Consider the following 17,865-nt stretch of genomic DNA (forward strand, 5'->3'; position numbering starts at 1 on the left):
CCCGATACCGAAAAAAAAAAAAAAAAAAGAAATGCTGTTTTCCTGGGGTGGAAGGCCAATTTCCCTCCTACCTCCAGTTTCAACACCTGACAGCTTAGACCTTTGGTTCATCTCTGTGTCTATGTACTCTATTCTAATTTTATCCCAGTGTCAACAGGAAGTCATAGATACTTGTGAAAGTTACGGAGATAAGCTATACATTGTCAAATAGTAAGTGACTGAAAGAACAAGCAAAAGATTTGGAGTCTTTAAATTAATACTAAATGTCTTTCCAAAGGATAAATTCTTGTACCACCACAAATTATTGTGTTTGATGCAGGAATTACTGGTGACATTCTCAGGCTTATCGTAGGCAGAAGGTCACATTAGATAACTCTAAATGTCCCTGCTGGTATTAAACTCTATCTATGAATTGCAGCTGCGCTAATTTATCTGGGCCTCCAAATGCATTACCTGACGATTGGGAATTATCCCCAAAGTTTTTGCTTCTAACACGAGTGCCATTCCAGAATGTATAGCTGTACAGTTGTATAATGTACACTAACATCACTAGTGTTACCATGACAGGAGACTACACTATCACAAGGCTCAGGAAAGTAACATAACAACACATTTCATTCAAGCAATGTTCCTCTCTTGGAATACTGAGGGTCAAGAGGTAAGTTTGTCTGTCACACAAATACTGTGACAATTCGTTAAGAAAGAAATGTGCTCTTCCAACATGCTTCTACTTGAAAAGAATTATCTTAAACAGCCATTAAAAATCATTGGCAAGCTCTACTGCATAACAAAATTCTTCATCCTTGAGTCTGTTTCCTAGACCATTTTATTATTGGAAGTATCCTAATAGCTACTGAAATGCCCAGTTCAAGTTAACAATCTAGCCAGTAGGCTATAGGGTCCTATTTTTTTTTAATTCATTGAAAAACACTGACAAAACTGCAAACATATGTTTTTGCTGCTAAAGCTTAGTCTTATCACAGTTGGAAAATGTGGAAAATCAATTACATGTTTGAATTACTCCCTTTACTGTTATAAAAGAATTTCTTCATTCTTTTAGGGTAGTGTACACTTCATAACATCTACCACTAACAGGCTGTTAGGACTTTCTGCTAAATTAATACACTACAAGTAAACTAAACAGAAAGCCTGTGGAATGCTAAGCATCTACTTTCTCTTCTGTTGTGGCTGTGCTGCAGCTTGGGAACTCTCAGCCTTGTTGCTACAACATCTGGACAACATTTGGGGCTGTCTCTTAAGTACACGGGTGTGCACCTCTGGTGAATTTTAACTTTCAACATCTCTCTGCCTCTAATCTATATTTAATGTTTCATGACTAGTAGTCAAAGAAACTTCAACTAAATATCAGGTTGGAATGAAAATGATCCTTGGGAAAACATTCATTTTCAGCATTCGCCAGCAAAGTATCTGCAACAGAGATGTTCCCTGGAGATTTGTAGCCCATTCTCTTGCAGTAATAATAATTAAGACTCATGATTACTGTGCCCACATAATCAAAGATCGCTTCATAAAATGTACTTCCTAAGGGGAAGAATTCTCTGTTCCTAACTGGATGTCAGTCATAGGGATCAGCACCCCCAGGGATCCTGAGTCTTTTGCTTGCCCTTTTCATTACAGTGTTGTTAGCATTGTGTTACTTCATATTCTTCTCAATGCAAATGAGTAGGTAATCATGTGTAAATCGTGCCCTCCAGAAGGCACATGTGGTGAGTTTTTTTCCCCCAAATCTACCACAGGGATTTCTCACATGGAACATAATTACATCTCTGCCATATGGGCTCATTTATATTCTATTACAGGTTAAGCTAATACGACTCAGAAATATGCTAAAAATACCTCAAAGTATTATGAGCACTGTCAAAACACTTGTCATTTCTTGCTCGCCTGTTTGATTGCTAGTGACTTTATATTTATTTAGGAATCTGTAGAGCCAAGAAACTCTCGAAAAAGCAAAATAAGGTCAGTGCTGTGGTGTCCAGTTTGCAATCAGGATAGTAATTCTCTCCAATGCTGTGCTCCTCAGATTTGTGGCATATGATCAATGATGATAAAAATGAAAAACCTCTAAGACATATTTACCTGAAGCATTGCCTTTGTAGATATTAGGTTTCCCCGGAGGAGCAGAATACAGGTTTCAGATGTGTAGTTTTGTCATTATCAGACTCTATCACGTCTCTGTTTGATGTAATTACTTTGTCTTGAAAAAGAAATATCTATAGTTTATACATACTAAAAATACAACCAACCTATTTGTCCACCTCAGAAAAGCTATTTTAGAAGCAATGGTAAATTGACACTTCTTAAAAGCACTGTGTTAATATAGGACTAGGGCAGTAGTAAATACTTAAATAATCAATGTAATATAGAAAAATTAAAGTATTATTTTTTTTAAATCATGTTCTATCTCATCTATTTCTTTCTGAAAACATTTTCTCACTGATTTCTAAAAATTATGTCACAAATGTGCAGGGGTGAAATGGTAGTCCACTGAAGCCAACATCAGTAGGTCCAGTATTTCACTGCTATGTTTTATCTTTATCATTGAAAGTTAGTAGCATGAATCTGAGCTCATATACTAGCTTCATTCCACTCTGATTTCAACAGTGTTATACCACTACAAGTAAAAACTTTAATGCATTAATTTCCAGCAGCTGTGCACTGATGCAACCTCTGAAACCAAGTACAAGTGGAAGCCATCACCATCATACAAACACCTCCCTAGCCTGCATGCAGATGTTACAGAAAACCAAAAAACCGTGCTTTACGCTGAGCCCAGTGCATGTCCAGATGAGGCCATGCATTAGTTGGATCTGGCTCACCTGACAGCTATACAGAGTGGGTGCTTTAGTGGGGCTTTTTGGGTGCTCTTATGTAATAGCTGATTAAATCAGCTTTAGCTAAAAGCACCAACAAACCATGCTGAAGTGCCTGATCTATACAGACACTGCAGAGCTGGGTTGAAGTAACATTCTGCTTCTTCCAGTAAAGTGCAGTTTTAGAGGGGGGGGGGTGTTTAATGACTGCAAGCAGCCAAAGTTTCTAGGCTGTGACAGAGACTAAAACTCAGTATGTTCTTTCCATTTTAAAAACTGAATGCTGACTTCATTTTCAAGCTTCTTGGATTTTTATAGAGGGCTAGCTAGATATTTATAGTCCTTCGCAAATATTTGGGTGGGGAAACAAACAGCCACACCTAAATGATGCCCTAGGCTTTCAAGATTTCATAAATAAGGCAGAAGAGGAGGTGGCAGACTGGTATATTGTTGTGCAAATTTAGGAGGATTAAGTCAAAGAATGGTGGAGGACTAGATTGGGCCCTTTACTTTCTCCTTCACCCAAAGCCTTGCAAAACCAGTGTTTGGCTTTAGTTCCTAAAGAGACATGCCCTGAGAACTGTGGAGGGGATGTGAGTACAGCAAGTGATTGAGGGTTACCAAGGACTGTAAGGTAGGTTGTGGCCAACATTTTGTAAAGTGTTTAGAGGTTCTCCCCAAGTGAAAAGTTCTATATGGATGTAAAATAGTATTACTAGAACTAGTCAAACAGTTGACAACATTTTGATGTTTTCTTGGTTTTTAAAATAGGGTGGTCAATGTTTTCTAAAAATTCAGTTCAACAACAAAAACTAGTTGTGAAAACCTTTTTGCATTTTTCAACTAGTGCTTCTTATTACTGACTTGAGGTTTCCTTTCCAGGACCTCCACTCAGCATAGAACTTAGGCAGCTAGCTGACATTGGTCACATCTACACCCACACTTTACTGTGGAGTAGACTAATTAGCTGTGAAGTAAAGCATCACTATCTACATGTGTTGGGGACAGTACTATTTTACACAGGGTAATTTACTGCGATTAAATACACCTGTAGACATTGACCACAGGCATAAATGTCAGCCCAGCCAGCCAGGGGCCAGACTTATTCCTGGTACCTAGCCACATAGCTCTGCACTTTCAGCACCCTTGTGCTTCAGACAACCCCTCTGCTGCCCAGCGCTGCCACCTGGAGCCTGAGGCTGATCCCCCATGATCCCTGCCAGTCTGGGCCGGCTTTACCTCGGCTCAAACTGCTGCTGTCCCAGGTGCATGTGTAGATGCTGTGCCTGGGAGTAGTTTACTCTGGTTCAAACTGTTTCAGAGTTTATTGTTTTGTATTAATTGCTCATATAGAGACAACCATTAAGTACAACAACAATCTCTTGAAGTAAAATACCTAAGTATTTTGTTGAATCCTGACCTGTGATTGAGCAATAGGCTCAGACATATACCTGCAGTGCAAGCACCTTCAGCTCCCATTCACTACAAATGACTCCTGAACATACAGCTGTGGGAGTTCAGAATGCCTGGCACCTTGAAGAATTAGCTGAAACTCTAGGTTTTTTTGGTCAGAGTTGAGCATTCAAGCAGTGATTAACTCTAGACATGAAGAGTTTTCAGCTTTGTCCTTTCTAAAATAAACGGACTTTTCAGGCCGGATACATACTTCTTGTCTAAGAAAAATATTATTCCAGTCCTGTCTTTTCGTGTAGACAGCAGCTGAATTGATGGCTAAGTGACTTTTGTCATAAAGAAGACATTAAGAAAAATAGGCTGTCTTCTGAAAAATTTCTGCTCCAGAAAAGCAGTTACTGGAAAACAGGGAAACAAAGAAAAACAAACATCTCTGAATTGCTTTGCTGAAGCTATTTGATTTTTTTTTATTCAGTTCCAAATATATTTGATAATAGAAAAAGTTGATATGATTTCTTCTGCAGTCTATCAGCCCGAAGCTGAAGTATCCCCAACCAGCTCCCAGATAGCAAATCCTAGCTTAGGTGTGCAAATGCCAATTGTGATATGTTTATATTTGGCAGAAGTAAATTCTGTGCCCTTGTGTGAAAATTTGCCACTCAATAGTTACATTAATATTTTTGAATGATTCACTTATGAGAGATATATCTGAGCTCATAAATACCTTGGGTCTTCTTCATTTGTTGTTGTCACTCAGTTGTTGTCATTTTAATCCTTATTGCTACATAAATCTAAAAGCCTTTGCTGTGTAATGATAATATCAAGCTATGTGAAATACCATGTAAACAATTGCAATTTGTGTAATTGGTTTGGCTAATACAGGATATCTGCTTTTCAAGCTGGTATAGATGATCTCTGCTTTAGTTCCTATACAAATCAGTTCACAATATCATGTTCACTGTCTATTAAATGTCAGATGGGTTAATAATACTGCAGTACTTAACAATGATGCTGGACTTAACATAATCATAAACCAAAGGAACTTTGAAATATGAGAGGACACCTTTGGGTTTAGTTCCCCATTTCACTTCTGTTTATTTTAAAATAATATTGTCTCAAAGCAGAGCTGTCCAACTTCTAAGCAGCCAGGGGCTGCATGCTGCCTGGGCTGCATCAGTGTGAACCATGAACTTCTAGGCCACATGCCTACCCTAGCTTCACCCTCAACTCCCCACCTTGGGCTTCCCCACAGCACCATGCCATACAGGCACCCAGGGGTGCAGGCTCCCCAGCTACCATGGGTTGTGCTGTGTTGTTTTTCCCTGCACCACCCCTTGGCACAGGAGCAAAAAGTGCAAGCCAAAGGAGGGGTGGTGGGGCTGGAAACTCCAGCTGCTCCTGTAGCCAAATTGATGGTGGGAGTGGCATATGGGTGGGATCACAGGCTGCCATTTGGACAGCCCTGTCCTAAAAAAAAGCATATTGCCTAACAGTGGAGGGCCTACTCATTTTGGTGAGTACTTACCCACAGGAATAATTCCACTGAAACTAATAATAAAAGATCCATGGTTTGCACAGGGATACAGTCTGCTGGAGAGTACTTTGATACTTTATCTCAGTGGTGTTCATCCTCTGACCCCACAGACGGGATCTGGCCTGTGGACCAGCACCACAGCACTCATCCAGCCTGTGGGGACAGATAGGTTTACTACCACTGCTTTATCTGTGTTTGCAATAGCCACCTGAGGGATATGGACATCCAGATCCCAGTAGAAACTTAGCAATGGTTTCTGATTCTGATTTCTGATTTATAGTGGTATAAATCAGGAACAGTTAAATCGTTGGAGTTTGTGACAGGCTTCATAACCACAATACCAGCCTATGGGTGTGACCTTTGACTAGTAACCACAGGTAAGCTCAAAAGGTGAAAATCCTGTGGAGGCTTGGAGGTTTTTACCTCAGATAGTGAACATCAAGGGTACCAGCATCTGCTCCCACTTCTTGGGGTTCCCCTGTATGCATTTACTTAGCATCAGCTTTAAGGTGCAGTTGAACTGCTTGTTCAGCCTGTTAGTCTAGGGATGATAGACTGACATCTTGAGGTGCTTTACCCAGAGTACATTGCAAACTCCCATTGCCATGGCCATAAAATTTGTGCCTTGATCTGTCAGAATTTCTTTAGGTATCCCCACCCTTGCTATCCATTTAAGCAGTTCATCTATGATCTTTGGGGCCATCATTGAGCAGAGTGGTATGGCTTCTGGGAAATGGATTGCGTAGAACATACTGATAACCTGTGCTGCTCTTTGGAAAGGGGCCAGTGATATCCATAGTGATTCATTCAAATGGCTTTTCCACAATGGGCATGGGAATCATGGGAGCTATGGGGGGTATATATGAGTTGTGGACACCTGGCACACTGAGAATGTTTCACAGTAGTGCTGGACCTCCTTATAGACCTCTGGTGAAAAGAACTGCTGCAACAGGTGGGCCTCCTTTTGGCCCTGTCTAGGTGGCTGCTCGTGGGCCCATTGTGTGCCGTCTGACTAGGAGGGCCCTGTAATGTTGTGGCACTAGGAATTGGATCTCCTGTCCTGGCCCTTTCCCCTTAGCAATAAAGTACAAGAGGTCATTTTTTACCACAAAATGTGGGACCTGGGTGGCCTGGGCTGGTCATAGCTGTTTGTCATTATACCACGCTAAGCCTTCATCATACGTATGCTGGAATGCAGGGTTGTTAAGCTGGTCTACCTGAAATGGTCAAGAGCCAATGACGTCCTTCAGGTTGAGGGGATCCTACACATCTTCTGGGATTGGGCCCTCTGTGTCCTCTCCAGTGAATCCATCTAGCAATCCTGTATCTTTGTCCTCAGTAGTCTGTGTGAGGGTGGTCTATAGCACTTCTGCTAAGTACAGCCAGTTGCAGCCAAGTAGCATGGGGAAGGTAGGTCACGTGAGATTCCGACGGGTATTTTGTAAGTCCTACCAAGAGCTATAACTGGCAACTGACATCGTTCATAGGTCTGCTGCCTGCTGTGCACACAGACCAGTGTTTTGCCTGTGATTGGAGTGCCTGCCTGTGTGGGTAAGGGAGTCATGTGGACTAGGGTCTGCACACATCCAGTGTCTACCATAGCTATAAGCGTGCACCCCCCAATCTAGGTATCCATGATGGGCCTAGCATGGTACAGTTTGGGGCAAGCATAGCTGAAGCTACAATCCATATTTTCAATCCCACTCTTGCCCACCCTTGGCTCTGTATAGCAGTGTGGGAACCCCTGGCCTGTGCTATGATGAGGGAATCTGGTGGGGCAGCACCAGGTTAGGTGTCCAATGGTGTCACACCAGTTATACCTGTAGTCATGGGAAACCATCCCTGGCTTGGTGTCCTGTCCTGTCTTACCAGATGGTCTGCAGCCCTTGGTCATGGGCTGGTTCCTCAACTGTTCCCACATAAGCCTCAGCAATCCAGACAACCTAGACCAGGGCTAAGGCCTGATGTTGCCACACCCACTTCTGGGCCTTTTCATCTAAGTCCCAGATGAACTGCTCAAGAATGATCATCTCAAACAGCTCTTCGATATCTTTTAACCTCAATATCTTTTAACAATTGTGCCAACAGCCGGGGTCACTGATGATTTTTGAACTTTTTGGCTTGGAACTGTTGCCAGTAATGCTCCAGGGATATCTCCAGTCAGTACAATATGGCATCTTTGACTGTTTGATAGTCTATGACCTCCATGTGCAAGAGCATGCAGGATGTGGCTTGGGCCCAGCCTGTTAGGAGTGGCTCCAGCTGAGTGGCCCACCAGCCCATGTCCCAGCTTGCCACCATGTCCAGGCATTCAAACAATTGTAGGTAGCCTTCAGGGTCATCCTCTTTGACCATCCTGGGCATATGGAAACTCTTTGGCGCCTGCCTCCAGCAACTTGGGCTTTGGCTAGCTGCTCTTCCAAGTCTTGCTGCTGGGAGAACAAGGTGCCATGGGCCTCCATGTCCCAGAACTTCACTTGTGTGAGCTTCTGTAACAGCTGCAGGATCATCCCCTGTATTGCTGCCAAGTTTCGTCTGGCCTCATAGCTTCTGTCTCATCCATGGCCGATCAGTTCATAGTTCACAGTCATTGGTAACCACCATTTGCCTTGTTTTCCCAGCCAATGCACCAGTGTGATAGGCTCATGACCTATGGGTATGCCCCACCTCCTGGGCCATGTTGCACCTAGGTCTATTCACCTACCATAACTTGTTGTTATACTTGGTTTTACCCCCAGAAATGATGCTTAGTGGTTCCTGTAGGGACCCAGGGCAACTCTGCTGGCATATCTTCTGTGGGCCTCCTCCTCCCCTACACCCCACCCCTTTCTGCTTGGGTGTTTAGAATCAGCCTGGATGATGTGGTGACGAGGCCTTCTCTTGCATCAAGGCCCGGTGGTGATGATGGCTGCAGGGGGTCTGGCTGCAGTTCTGTAGGTTTGTGGAAATTACAACATAATGATAATTCAACTAAAATAGCTCAGATGACACGGTGGGCGGGACAATGATGTTCCTGTGCTGAGTGCTTTCCTTCAGTGTGTGGGTGTCCAAATGTCCAGCACACCCTTCTCCCACAGACTATTAAGTTAGTGATGCCCCTGGTCTGGATTCTACCCGGCTAGTTATGGTAATGCTGTGACACATGCCACTCTGGTCCTGCATTTTACTCATGGTTCCACAAATCCCTCACTGGGGCACTCTGGGTTTATGGACACTTGGCTGGGACTCTGTGCAAGGGGGACTCTGTGTCAGGTTCTCCCCTTGGTGGGCTCTGGCAGTGCCCAGTGGGCTGCTCTCTCTCAGTTCTAGCTGAACTGCATATTCCTGTGGGGGTCATTGTGGGTACTGGAGAGTGGTGTTGGGGCTGGGCTGCGTGGCCCACCATCTGTGGAAATCAAGCTGGCACCTGGTCAGATCCCCAATGCCCCATGGCTGATCAGGGCTTCCAGGGTTTTTCCAGGGAACCTAGACATGGGAAGAACAACCAGCTTCTTGCCAGCTATGTAGCACACATATGGGTCCTCCCCAGATGCTTCAACAGCAGGATGGGCATGTGTTTCCCCTCTGGGTGTGCTGGCCCTGAAAAGATGTGCCAGGTCCCTTCCAGCCACAGGGAGAGCTTCCAACTCTGTTGCTGGCACTCCCATGTGTTCCACCCCCAGCTCCACTTCTGGGCTTGCTTTAAGCCTGGAGTCTTTGGGTGCCGGACCAACCGGTGGAGCTCCTTTTGGCTACATAGTGCCAGCCAGCTCACCTGCAAATGGGTCATGTGGATGCCAGCACCATGGTGAGTAGGGCTGGAGCCTGTCACAGAGTTGTTCAACATTAAAACTGATATGAAATGAAATCTGGGTCAATTGATTTCACTGGAGTAAGCTCCTTCAGTACTCCTACTCAAGCTGTACATAAGAGAGACAAGAGTTTTTTGTAATATCTTTTACTGGACTAAGTGTTTTACTGCACTAAGTGGGAGAATTGTTAGACAAGCTTTCAGGTATTGAATGCCCTTCCTCAGGTTACTTTATACGTAACATTAATTTTAAGCTGCACAAATATCACCCATTGCAAATATTAACTTAATTAAACAAGCATTTAGAAAATAAGAGTATTAATCATGTTTACCTTGGGTCCAACTTTGGATAGTATAATACGTATCTTGTAAAATGTCATAGGCTTCTACTACACTTAAGTTTATAATTGCAGTGTGCTCCTTTTAAAGTTGCTGGTTATTAACACACCTCATTGTAATCTTCCTTATATAAGTCTATAATGAATATTGCTGCATATATATTTCAGTATAAACTGTTTAGGTGCATTTCAAAAACAGTTATAATAACAAAGTTTCTTGATAAGGAAACTACTGTTAGGCAATGTGAATGTCAAAGATACATTGCTAAATTTGTATGGCATAAAGCGCATATTGTATGGCAAAGATCACTGTCAGAGACAGGATGGAAATAAAACCAGAATCATTGTGGTAGCACAACAGCAGAGTCGTGATCTGGAGCTTGCAACTACCTGAGGGCAGTTCTGTGTTTGGAGACTGAATTCCTGCTTTTCTTGGTGGGTGAAAAGTAGGATTTTTTCCTCCTCCTGGCCATATTTAGAATCAATGTTAAAATATGCAATGCTACTAAACTCCTTTGGGAGGAGAGAACGCCAGGCAGAGTTGGTGTTTAAAATAAATATTTTAAAGAAAATTCCTCTCAAATGAAGAGTTGTTCTGTGATTTCAGCATTCAGGTTTTGTAGTAGAGGAAGGATCTTCTGGTGATTTCCCAGGAATGGGAGACAGGTGATCTGAATTTTGTGTATGGTAAGAATAAAGACCTCCAGTATGACCTCTCATGCATCACATAACTTCTCTTTACTTCAGATTTTGTAGAACAGTGGTTATGAAATATAACTAACATGTGTAAGGTTCTTTGAGACCCTCTGGGGAAGGATGCTACAGAAATGCAAAGTGATACCATAATATTAGTGCATATATTTATATAATATATGCACAGAAAATATATGTGACAATAAACACACATAAAATATTATATTACATGTAAAATAACTTAGTATTAAGATTCCAAATGAAGCACTCAGATGTTAGGAAAGGCTCCCTTGTGACTGGCATAATGATAATATGCTTTTAAATTACATGTGCATGTGCTATTTTTAACACCAATTTTAGTACAAGGGGGACAGATTCTTGTGTTTTCTTCTCATAGCTCAAGGTGTGAAGATAAGGCCGTCCTTATTTCCTGTACACTATTCTAAAGACGGAATTACTTTTCTCATATACTACTGTTGTAGTAAAGTCCTTCACAATTATTATGGTAGTGTAAGAGTGATGTTGTAACTATGATGGTCCATAAATTATGCAAGAGGCAAGGATTTCTTAGGGTGATATCTTTTATTGGACCAACTGTACAGCTGGGATAGAATTAGACAGGCTTCAGAATGCAAGACATCTGTCTTCAAGTCTGACTAGAACAAGCCAAGCCCAGAATAGTCTATATCTTTTACAATTATTAATGATTTATGTTAACAATGCCACTATTTGCTGAGGGGAAGGTCATATCCCAGTTTTACAGATTGGGAAGCAAAGCACAGAGAGATGAAGTTCAAAATGATTCCCTGATTTTGGGTGTTCAAGTTCAGCTTAATTGTTCAGAGTACTTGGCACTGGCTGTGTCTATATGAGACACTGTAATGTGAAGTAACATAGTTTACTGCACAGTAAGCATACGTTTGTACATGCACACATGCTTATTGCGCAGTAAATTTTGCTACTTATGAGTAAATTTGCTACTTGCATTTGCAGGACAGCAAGTTATTGCTCAGTAACGCACATGTAGACATCAACTGGGAGCAGATTTGCCACTGGGACCCAGTCTGAGCTTAGCCCCAGGGCCCTGTGGTTAGGAGCCTCTCCTGCCCACCTCTCTGGCAGCCCCACAGGCATTTTGAGCCCTGGCTCACAGCATCAGGGAGCCTATGGGGACTCATGGCATCTGTTGCTTCTGCTCAGGTCACAAGCTACTTGTGCCAGCTTGCCTGCACCCTGGTGCCACTGCCTGGCACCACAGTGCCATGTGGCTGCCAGGCCCATGCCATAGAGTCCTGCAGGTTACTAAAGGTTCCTGCCAGGTCTGCCAGCACTGGACCTAGCTTTAGGCAGCTCATGGCCACTAGGACCAGTGCCAGCTACCCGCAGCCAACCCCAAGCAGCCTGCCTCGATTCTGCAGGTGCTGCAGGCATCGCCTCACCATGCAGCTCCTAGTCCTGTGCTGTGCCTCTGCATTGGGTGCTGTAGGCAGCTGCCAAGGCCTGGCAACACAGGGAAGGCCAGATGGAGGCCCGAAAAATCAGCATGGACGCCCCAGTAGTTTCATCGCTGATGCCATATGCTGCCACCCCAGGCCCCAACTACTCACAGGAGGAGACTGGTGACCCCACAGTACTGTGGGGCGAGGTGGACATGCAGCGGCAGGTCGTGCAGAGTGGGAGCTCCAATGTCCACATCTATGAGGGGCTATCAGGCTGGATACGGGAGTGTGGGCAGGACCACCTGACATGGCTTGAAAAGTCAAGGCCTTGGAGGCACAGTGGGTTACTATCACTGATCACAGTTGTTGGTCAGGGCGTGCCCGCAAGTCCATGCAGCAACTGGATACCATCCTTGCACCCCAGGACCCAGACCGCAGTCATGCTATGTACAGCAGCATGGGCAGCCTGCCTGAGCTGCTGCTCTGGCCTGGCACCTGCGGTGATGTATCACTGGAGGAGCCAGTGATGGTTCTTTGGGAAGCCCACAGCCTGTCCCACTGAGCTTCCTGCCCCCAGCCTCCACCAGTAGCTCAGGGAGCCTGGGCCAGCACCTGCCCTGACAGCTCTGCAGCCTCAGCCCCAGCCATGAGACATGGCCAGCCCTGTCATCATTGGTTGCCAGCCATGGCAACAGGTGCTTCCAGGAGCCAGGCATGTCTGGCGTGGGAACAGGGCAGGGAAGACAGGCTGCCAGGGGCCAGTATCCAGCAGGCTGCTGGCCCCTGGGGAGTGAGTGGGGACGGATGGCTCAGCAGGTAGCTGCCTGGGCCCAGACCTGCCTGGGTGACTATCCATGAACTATGGGTACCTGTGCATGCCCAATCCCCAATCTGAGGGTGCGCAGTGCATGGGCCCTTGGTACAGAACATCTTATCTCAGAAATGTTGCAAACTCTCACAAACTGCTTCTTTCTCTTGGCTCTGCAGGCCCTGCAGCTACACACAGGGGAGAGGCTACAGTTGGCATCTAGAATGTGGCCTCAGGGTCACCAACCCAGACCAGGGACCCTGCAGATGTGCCACCTCCACAGGAGGAGGACCCAGGATTGCACCCTCCTCCTGGACTAACTGGTGACAACCACGAAGGACCAGCAGGTGGACGTGTGGACATGGTGGGTGGAGGGCATTGCCTGGTGGGACAGGTGGTGGGTGGAGGATGTGGCTTGCAAGGATGCATGGGATTGGTGAGAGGAGGTGTGGGTGGACCAGGAGTTCAGGGTATAGCTCCTGGCCTTGGATCGTTAGCATGTGGAGGCTCTGTAGGAGCAGGGCGCAGTTGTGGCCAGGGCAGTGCAAGCCATGGAGGATGACCACCAGGTGCTGGACACAGTCTTAGCCACTTTTGTGCTGCCTGCTGCCATACCCCTGATTCTAGTGCCACCTGGCCCCTGGCAGCCACCCACTGCCCAGTAGCAGGCCCCCCCATTGGCTCAGGTGGAGGTCTAGCACCCCCTAAACCAGCCAGGAGCCTCTGCCCCAGCCCTCACCCTGAGTCCATCATCACTCAGCCCCCTTGCCTGGGCCCAGCCCCATTGCTCACCCCAATTCCATGCAGGTGCAGAACCAGAGCTGCCTGCAGCAGAGCCAGGACCATGTGCCAGCCCTGCTGGCCCTAGCCTCCAGATGCCAAAGGGGGGGTTGCCCACACTAAGGGACCAGTGGCCGCCGTGGTCCTGAACGAGTTCCCCTACCTGCCAGCCTTGCTACTGTGGGCACACCCATGGGGGAATGGCCAGAGACCAGGGTGCTGGCTACCTGTCCCCAGGCTCCATACCCACCCCATGGACCCCTACCCCAGGAGGGCACACACAAATCAAATTGTAAATAGTTTGCACAGAGAACAGCATGTTTTATTGTTGGTGGGTGGGGTGGGTGGTGGAGAGGCTCTATTGTTGGGGGGGGAGGGGGGTCTATTTGTTGTGAGGGCAATAAAGAATTTTTCTGAGAGCTGTCTGCAGTGATTGTGGTGCTGGGGATGTGGGGTGCAGGGGTCTGTGGGCAAGAGCTACAGCTGGGAGTGCAGGAGGAAGTGGTTGGCCAGCTCCTCTCACACCCAGTGCCCTGGGTCCCAGTGGCGGGTGTGTGTCTCGCCCAGGGTCTCAGTGGGAGTGGGGGACTGCTGCTGTCATCCTCCACCCACTTCAGCTCCACTACCCATACCTCCCAGAAGAGCTCTGCCCAGCCTCGCAGGTTTTATACAGCACACAGTCTGTGATGATGACCCAGGGGATGTTGTCCTTGGTGAACTTGAGGCAGGCAGTGAGGGTGCACCAGTGTCTCATGACGTGGCCAAAGGCACACTCCACCGGGCATGGGTCCAGCCCAGGCACCTGTTGAAGTGGGTCTAGTGGGAGTCCAGCTGGCTGGTGTAGGGCTGCATGAGTCAGGGGAGTACTGGGTAGGCAGGGTTCCCGATGAGGAGGGGCAATACGACTAGGGTGGCCACCTGGAGGTCTGGCACTCACTGGTGCAAAGCACCCACTCTGCACAAGAGCTGGAATGGTGGAGTTCTGGAAGACATAGGCATTGTGGGCACTGCCTGCCCAGTTGGTGCTCACATTGGTAAAAAGGCTGCAGTGGTCAAAGATGGTCTGGAGCACAATTGAATGAAAGTCCCTTCTGCTGTAGTAGGGGCAGTTGCCATGGGGCAGGTAGGTGACAGGGATGTGGGTCCTGTCCAGGGCCCCAATCCACTGAGGAAATCCCAGGGCATGGAATCACCTCCAAGGGGTTGTGCACACAGAACACCATGTGCCTCAGCATATCCTGGAGGGCGCCACACATCTCCAGGATGGCCTCCCCAGCAATCCCTTACTCATACCAAAGAGGTGGCTCATGTAGTAGAGGTTGGTAGGCATGGCCAGCTTCAGCAGGGCAATGCCCAGCTGGGTGTCTGTGGGGATGGGCTGCCACATGGTGATGTCATGCTTCTCCAGGTGCAGTCACAGCTGCTCCAGGAGATCCAGAAAGGTGGCCCTCCAGCCACTGCTCATTCCAGGTGGCCTGGATGATGTGCAGCTCCCAGTCCTGGTTGGCCTGGTGAGCCCAGAGAGGATGGGGCTAGAGGCCCAGGAGGGCATAGATGGCCCCAGTGGTGGCATCCAGAATCCTGTTATTGGTGTCCCTAGTGCCTAGCAGGACGGGGTCCAGGTGGGAGGTGCACGGCAGCAGCTCCTCTGGAATGGCCCAGTGCTGCTGAGCAGGTGGTCACTGCACATGGAGGATGCCAAAAGGGCCCAAAGAGCCATGGGCCAGCTGGTGGTTAGCTTGATGGGCCAGTAACATCAGTGTGGTGGCCAGCAGGAGCTTGGGGTACTGGGCATTGCTGCCAGGAGCAGGGGTTGGAGCAGCTATGGCACGGGGAGGCAAAGACTGCAGCAAGACAGCTGCCACATGCTGCCCCTGTGCTCTGCATGCTGCTCTTGGCCAGAAATGCAGCTGGCCAGGGAGCAGGGAGTGGGGCTGCCTTTTCAACATGGTCTCTGGCTGCAGGCCGCTGTGACCAGAGCCTCCAGTTACCCCTGGTGGAGGTAGGGGCTCATTGAAGGGCCCCAGGATATAGGAGCAGTTTGCTGCCATGAACAGCAAATCTGCTCCCACTTTCCTGCACATGTAGATGCCTGCCTGGGAGCATTTACTCATCAGTAGTTTACTTACAAGTAAACTGGTTCCGCATCAAATGCGCGTGTAGCCACACCTACTGAGTAGTACTTTTTATGCTCAAGGTATGACTCCTATTGACTTCAGTTGCAGCTGCGAATGCTCAGCCTTTTTGCAAATTAGACCTCAGGTCAGGTACAAAGAATGAAGAAAACAGTTAGCGACCGCTTGTGAAAAGGCTGACTTAACTGATTTATCTAGAGTCTCACAGGAACACTATGGCAGAGACAAGGGTAGAATCCACTTTTCTTGGGCAGACTGAAGCATGAAACTACTCTCTCTTCCTGCAGTTACTACACACTTTCCAAATTCTGCAACCAATGAAGTAGGGTCCCTATAGACAGCAGCTTCCTTTACTCCATAACTCTCGTTTGTACTGTAGAGCAAGATCATCAATACACTAAATGATCCTGTGCAAAAAATAGTAAGAGATCATACAGTGAAGGACTGTTGCATAGGTAGATTTAATTCTGGCATTTCTGAACCTTTGAGAGCTTGACTTTTTAGTGTTAATGTTCTTTTTGAATATTTTTGTATAATTTCCTAACTTTTTTTTAAAAAGGAAAAATATCCCAGGAATTCTAATATGTGGCATCATAATAATATTCACATACATTGATAGCAGAATTGAAACCTTTGGATCCACTGTACAGGCCACTGCCATTTGATGGAAGAACTAATAGCAAAAGTAAGTTTTCATCCACTAGGTAGATAAGCACTAAAAGGGAATGGGACACTTTGCCAATGAGCTTCAAAGATATTTCATGACAGCAGAGAGATGGTGAGGCTCAGGAATCTCTGGCCTCTTCCAGGTTTTGGAAGGGAATATTCTCTGATATACATTTCTGTCCCTCTTTCCCTCAAGGAAACTCCCAGTTTTCTTAACGTTTTTCTGATCTCCAGTACCAGTTTCTCCTCAGGCTAGTCATCTTAATTTATTTCCGACAACCCTTCCAGGTCCATCTCATCCTTTTTCTTTGCATTCAAACTGGGCAGCTCTCTTCTACATCATGCCTGGAACTAGCAGATGGAGATAACTGAGAGCACAGAAAACAGTCTCTTCTCTCTCCAGGACCATCCCAAGTGGGGGGGGGGGGCGTGAATCAGGGTGACTGCCCTGGGCCCTGCACCTTGGGGGGCCCTGTGGAGCCAAGTGGAGTGGCCAAGGTGATTTGACGCTGCTGCTGGCTTAACTTCCGGCCACTTGGCACCCGCCCCCCACCAAATCCACTGCCAGCTTCCTTGCCCCAGGCCCTGCACCCTGCTTTGGTCATCTCTGTCTCTCTCTGTTCTAATCTTGGCCTCAGACCCACCGTAACCTGCTACAGCCCAGAACTGGAATTGCACGGGCTTTTCGTAGAAAGTAGCTGCTAACATCTAAGCCTCTACTGCACATGTGCAACTGATTTTTTCCCTGAAGACTTATAATTTGGCCAAGTTATATTACAGCAACAAAAGTCAAGTTTAATATCCGTACTCCAAAGTAAACTAGGTCTTTTCAAATAAGAGGTGGCTAGAATATTTTAATATTAACAAACAATGTGCTTTTCCCCAACCTTGGTTCTTTGACAGAGTTTAAATGTTGTAGCTGAAATTTTCTAAAACATTGAGCCAAAGACAGACACTTAGAATTGAGAAGTTTAATATGGTTAAAGTTTGGAAACCAAAACTGATATAATGGGAAGTGTTAGGTAACTTTAATAATAATTAGTGTGTGTTATACATATTATTTTGGTGCCTGTAATATATATTAATACTTATATAGTATATATTATTCCTACCTGTAATATATATTGCAACTTAAATTCATTATATTCATACTATCTTTCCTTCTCTTAACTAAGAAGATATCCCAACCCAGAAACCGTGTCTTAACCATAACAGAGTAAAATACATGATTCAAATAATGAATCTGATTCATAGATTCATAGATTCATAGATTAAGGGTCGGAAGGGACCTAGTAGATCTTCTAGCCCGACCCCCCGCCAGGGCGGGAGAACAACAAAAAACCCCAAAAAGAGAAACGGGACTCAAATGAGTCCAGCCAGGTAGGCATCCAGCCTCTTCTTAAAGACCCCCAGGGTAGGGGCCAGCACCACTTCC

The sequence above is a fragment of the Gavialis gangeticus genome, unplaced genomic scaffold (genome assembly GCF_001723915.1).
Source record: "Gavialis gangeticus isolate Ggan-Ray unplaced genomic scaffold, GavGan_comp1, whole genome shotgun sequence".
In the NCBI taxonomy this organism is placed as follows: Eukaryota; Metazoa; Chordata; order Crocodylia; family Gavialidae; genus Gavialis; species Gavialis gangeticus.